The following is a 5,504-nucleotide window of genomic DNA, read 5'->3' as shown; positions in this document are numbered from 1 at the left end:
ATAATTGCTGAAATTTTACAACTTCCGGAGAAGCCAATAACATTATATAGCAACAACGCTGACTTGAAAGTACTTGAATAATTAAGGGCAGTTGATATATAGTATAAACGGGTTATATTCTTAGACTGTCCACATAAGATTTCCCATCAAGCTTCAGAGTAAATACCCGCTTGAGGAAATCCATAGTATTGATCCTTTCAAATTTTGGAGAAGTTTCAGACGTGAGAAGGCTCCGTGCAGGACCAAAATCTCCTTGCAAGTTCTCAATGCTAACAACGTAGCAACAGACATTCTCTCCTTCACAGAGTTAACAACGCCTCTATGCTCAATGCTAGGGTATGTTCCGTTAGTTACAATCTACATATTCAAAGTAGATATTCTAATCACCAAGTCTAAAAAACATAAAAATGAAGAAGAAATCATCAATACGCAACATGGATACAATATATATACCTCCAAAATGTCTCCAATGTTTATGACAAAAGCTGAAGGCAACGGTTTAACTGGTATCCAAATGCCGTCCTTCCTAACCTGGAGGCCTTCCGTTTCGTTCAGTTGAAGAAGGATGGAGGCCATCACCATCACTATGAGGCGTAAGTCCAATAACCTGATCTGGTTGAGGACATGGAGGATAGTAGCTCATCCTCATTGATTGCATACCTTCGTCAAATAGCATTTCCATTTCTTCAGGGTTCATTTTAAGAGCTTTTGCCATGACTTTAAGAATTTTCATGGCCAAGCTTTTCAACTCCCTTGCATAAGCCTCTATGGCATTTCTGCATATTGATTAAATTTTTGTTGTAGTTTATTTATATTCGTTATAGTTTGATATAACCTATATAGTGTAACATATATGTATAAAGAGAGAGAAATTTCGTGAACACCTGAATGGAAGAGGGAGTTGTGGCAACAAGTGAGGTTTTCTTAGATCAGCTGGGAGGGTGATCATGTAAAATATGTCGGCCCAGTCAAGCTTCTGCTCATTCGACACTACGAATGCTTGTCCATATCCTTCTACATCTCCGTCTAATTGACCAAACCTTTTCTTTTCTTCAAGTGGCAGCTTAAAGAATTCTTCAACCTCAGTTTTCACTTGCTCTAGTAATGAATCGCTGATGCCATGATTTATCAGCTTCACAGACACATTAAAGTTTGTAATCCAAATTTCTTAGTCCTTGATCGATGAACAATTCTACCGAATGTACACAGAATTTTGTTTAAAAGGTATAGACTTATAGTTTAGCAATAATGATTAGGTACCTGAAAGAAACCCTACTCTTTACACGCATGGTGCAATTTATTTAGCTCAGTGTCCATAACATCTCCGTTAACTAAGATCTCCATATCAATTACAGGGACTTCAAGTTCAGGACTGGAGCTGGAAAAATTATGTTCTTGATCCGAACGCACGTATCGGATGGTACTTCAGCAATCTTTTCCTTGGCGATTTCAGAGACTGAAGGTACTTGGAGAGAGCTCCCCAGAACTGTTCCTTTTGCCACTTCCATCTTTTTTGCAGGGCAAGGGATATATATATTGTAGATTTGTCTATGCAGTGCAAGGGAGTATATATAGACGAACTTTTTCACATGATCAATTCATTGTGGCCCGGTCCCATTCTTAGGGTTGCTTGCCGTAACGGAGCTCGACCTTACTAATATGCGAACAAACTCTCCAGCTAAACAACTACTGCACGAAATAGAAACGTTTCAGTTTCTGCTATCAGTTGACCACATATTTATTTCTAGTTCGAGTCCATTAATACAAACCGCAAAACAGTACTACTGTTGTTCAGGAATATCAAACCAGATTAATAGGATAATACATATATAATTTGACAACTAATTTCATTTACTTTTCTTTCTTAAAAAAATATCTCGTATCCCCACATTAACCAACTGAGCCAACCCTTCCGGGAGAAAAGGAGAATCTAACAAGTTAAATTTTACTAATACGATTATTTAAAAGTAAACCAACGCTTGGATGTGTACTAACAAATAAAATTGAAATGAAAGCAAAGTTTACAGAGGGTAGAAGTTAATTTGTGTTAATTGAGATTTAATTACAATTTTTTTTTAAAAATAGTTGTATAATTTTCTAGTTAGTACCAAGATTTGGGACCTCTCGTATTTTTAAAAAACATAGTTTCGCTTATTTGTATAGTTGATAACTTGTGCGTAACACGGGTCCACAATTAAAAATATTGAATTAGTATTTGTAGAGAGTTGAATTCATAATCCATGCGAGACATGAATTAAAATTAATCTATTAATATAAAATATTAAATTCGTACTTACAAAGAATAGTTATGTGGTTTATCTTATGAACCAAGTATCTGTTATTTAGATAATTTAATATTAATTAATTTTATTTGATAATTAATTATCTTATAATTAGCTTTTTCAATATAGTTTATTTAATATTACTTAATTATCGATAAAATTTAATTTTCAAATTAAAATTTGTTAAGTAACTAGTCCATCAAAAACCTTAAGGTGGTATAGAGGCAGGCTTCAACAAGATCTTATACTTTTTAATAATCCTCCTCAATCGTACGATGCGTTTCACTACGATTGACAACGACAAATACAACCAATACTAATATCAACAACAAATATTTAAATTAAATAAATAGGGGTGGGAGTACTCGAACCCGAGTCCCTCCCTAAACCGATCTCTGATACCATGTTTAGTAATCAGTTCATCTAAAACCTTAAGGTAGTAGAGGAAGGCTCGAACAAGATCTTATACTGTTTAACAAAAATAAATGTTATTGTACTTGACTTAATATTACTTAATATAATTTAAATACAACCCATAAATTTGTTAATGTTAAAAATATTTTTTTAATTTAAAAATAAATAAACGATGTGATGGACAGTAACAAATACAATCATTAAATCAATAATTTTCAGTTTAAAAGTTAGTAAATGTTACTAAAGTCATTTGCTATTACCTAATTATTTTAAAATAATATTATCCAATTTAAAAGTAAACTAACGCTAGGACTGACACTAACTAATAGAAAATAAAGTTTATAGAAAATAGAAGTCAATTCAAGTTATTACTATACTCAGTAGTTAGTAGTTTTTCAAATTAAAAAGTAAATATAAATTCGCTTGTAAATATTTTTTATTTTAGAAAAGTAAACAGATGATTGGATGGAAAACTCTAAAAGAAAATAAATTTTACGGAGAATAGAAGTCTATTTGTGTTGAAAATAAAGTTTATAAAGAATGCAAGTCTACCTATGTCGTCAGGTGAGTACCAAAATTTGGTATTTTGGTACTTTTAGGACCAAATTATACATTTTTTCGATTATTAATAAAGAGTATAGATATACCATGTTTTAAATTCCTTTCTAAATTAAATTTTATTCACAAAAAAATGGGAAAATTAAATATAAAGTTATCGCTTGTATGCACCTTATGGCACTACTATATGGCATCAAATATTTTTTTTCAACCGATGTGTTCGCGTGTGATATTAAATGTCATTAGCGTTTAATATCAGTTAGTACCTGATAAGTGGATTTTATATCCACTTGGAATGCTTTATTACAAGCTTAAATTGGTGTTTTGGACTCAAGTTGTTGGTATTTTGATGTGTTTTTGTGTTAATGCATTTCAGGTATCAGTTAAATGGAGAAAAGAGCTTTTAAAGGAAATATGATTAAAAGTGATCAGAATTGGAAGCCAAGGCCATTGTCAAGTTGTAGAGAATCTCAATAGCTTCGCGTGGGCAGTTGAATCGCCTAATTCTGACGAGTAGAACTCAAGTTATGGCCAAAACAAGATTCATCAGAATATTTTTCCCAGTCAGTAGCTGAGCGCCCGCTCAGAGAGCTGAGCTCCCGCTCAGGAGAGCTGAGCGGCCGCTCAGGAGGCGGCTGGTCGCTGATTTCGCTGAAAAAGCCTTTTTTGAGTAGAATTTGACGATTTTAAGGGTCCAGGTCCACTAGGGGCGTATATATACTTAAAAAAAAGGGTTTTCATCATCCGGGAAGATTGGGATACCAAGGAGAAGACCCTGAAGCACAGAACAACTCCGAAAAAGAAGATCTTGTTTTCAACTTGTGATTCTTTGAATTAGTTGTAACTTTGGATGCTCGTTTTCGTTCTTGTTGAACCTATATCTCGTTTATTCGTACTTTGATTATTATTTAGTTTATTAAGACCTTGTTTATACCATGCTTTCATTGGAACCCATGGTGACGATGAGTTCGATTATGGGCTAATCGTTGTCATGGGATTCTAGCGGATTTACTTATGGATTTCAATAGTTAATTATTTCGATATCTTGGTGTGTGGTGATTGATTGATATCCTAGTATGGTTGTGCTTATTCGTCTTATGTGAGTAGCTAACATATAAGATAGCGTGTTAATCTCTATTGAAGCGACAGTGAATATAGAGGTTTAGAACTTGCCATGCTAGCATAGGTTCATGTACGTGTATGCATGATTCGTAGGTAACTCTAACCGTTTTACTTGCCCTATGTAATCAAGATAGATAACTTGTTCTTAAACCGTTATGTTGTCAAATTCTATAGACATATAGGGTCTCAATATAATTGGTGCCTATTCAGCTTCTATCTCTTTTGTGGATGTCTGGTAGAATGGTACTCGTGCAACGAAAGTTGGCGTTTATCAGTTTCGTGTTATCTGATTAGTGTCCTCACCATCACATGCTAAGGTTAAGAACAATAAGGCTATTGAATGAAGTATTTAATGAAGATCTTGCTCAGAAGTTTCTTACTAAATTCTTCCCTATGGCGAAGACAGCTGCAATCAGAAATGCTATTACTCAATTTGCGCAGCAAACGGGAGAATCGCTATGTGAAGCTTGGGAGCGCTACAAGGAGATGCTTAGGAAGTGTCCTCATCATGGAATTCCTGATTGGATGATCATCACTTGTTTTTACAATGGGTTGGGAGCACAGTCCAGACCCATGCTCGATGCAGCATCAGGCGGAACATTATGGGCAAAGAGCTATAAGGAAGCTTATGATCTAATTAAACTGATGGCTGCTAATGAATATCAGTATCCAACCCAGAGATGTCCACAGGGCAAGGTAGCAGGAGTACTTGAGGTGGATACAGCTACGGCTATCACTGCTCAACTAAAGGCGTTGTCTATGAAGATCGATTCTCTGGCTAACTATGGTGTTAAGCAGATAATTAGTGTTTGTGAGCTGTGTGCAGGTCCGCATGCGACAGAGCAATGCGCTATATCTAGTGACTCAGCTCAGTTTGTGAGCAACTTTCAGAGATCGCAACAACTAGTTCCAGACACTTATCATCCTGACAACTGGAATCATCCTAACTTCAGCTGGAGCAACAATCAGAATGTGATGCAACAGCCATTCCAGCAGTTTGGAAATAAGCTATTTAACCCTCCTGGTTTTCAGCAACAATTTACACCAAGACAACAACTCCAACTTCAACAACAAACTCATGATGCAGGTCTATCTTCGAATGAAAAATCTGAATTGGAGGAGTTGAGA

At 35.2% G+C, this 5,504-nt stretch overlaps 1 non-coding gene and 1 pseudogene across 1 annotated transcript; both read right to left on the bottom strand.

Annotated features, from left to right (window-relative positions):
* Positions 1–1,509, bottom strand: LOC141698697 (oxoglutarate-dependent flavonoid 7-O-demethylase 1-like; annotated as a pseudogene).
* Positions 1,510–4,784: 3,275 nt separating this feature from the next.
* Positions 4,785–4,891, bottom strand: LOC141699179 (small nucleolar RNA R71). Its single transcript, XR_012565661.1, has one exon. It is a non-coding gene; the product is annotated as a small nucleolar RNA R71 (small nucleolar RNA).
* Between the last annotated feature and the right edge of the window lie 613 nt (positions 4,892–5,504).

The sequence above is a fragment of the Apium graveolens genome, chromosome 11, assembly GCF_009905375.1.
Source record: "Apium graveolens cultivar Ventura chromosome 11, ASM990537v1, whole genome shotgun sequence".
NCBI lineage: Eukaryota > Viridiplantae > Streptophyta > Magnoliopsida > Apiales > Apiaceae > Apium > Apium graveolens.
The sequence above is the reverse complement of the archived record's forward strand: the minus strand, read 5'-3'. Positions and strand labels throughout refer to the sequence as shown.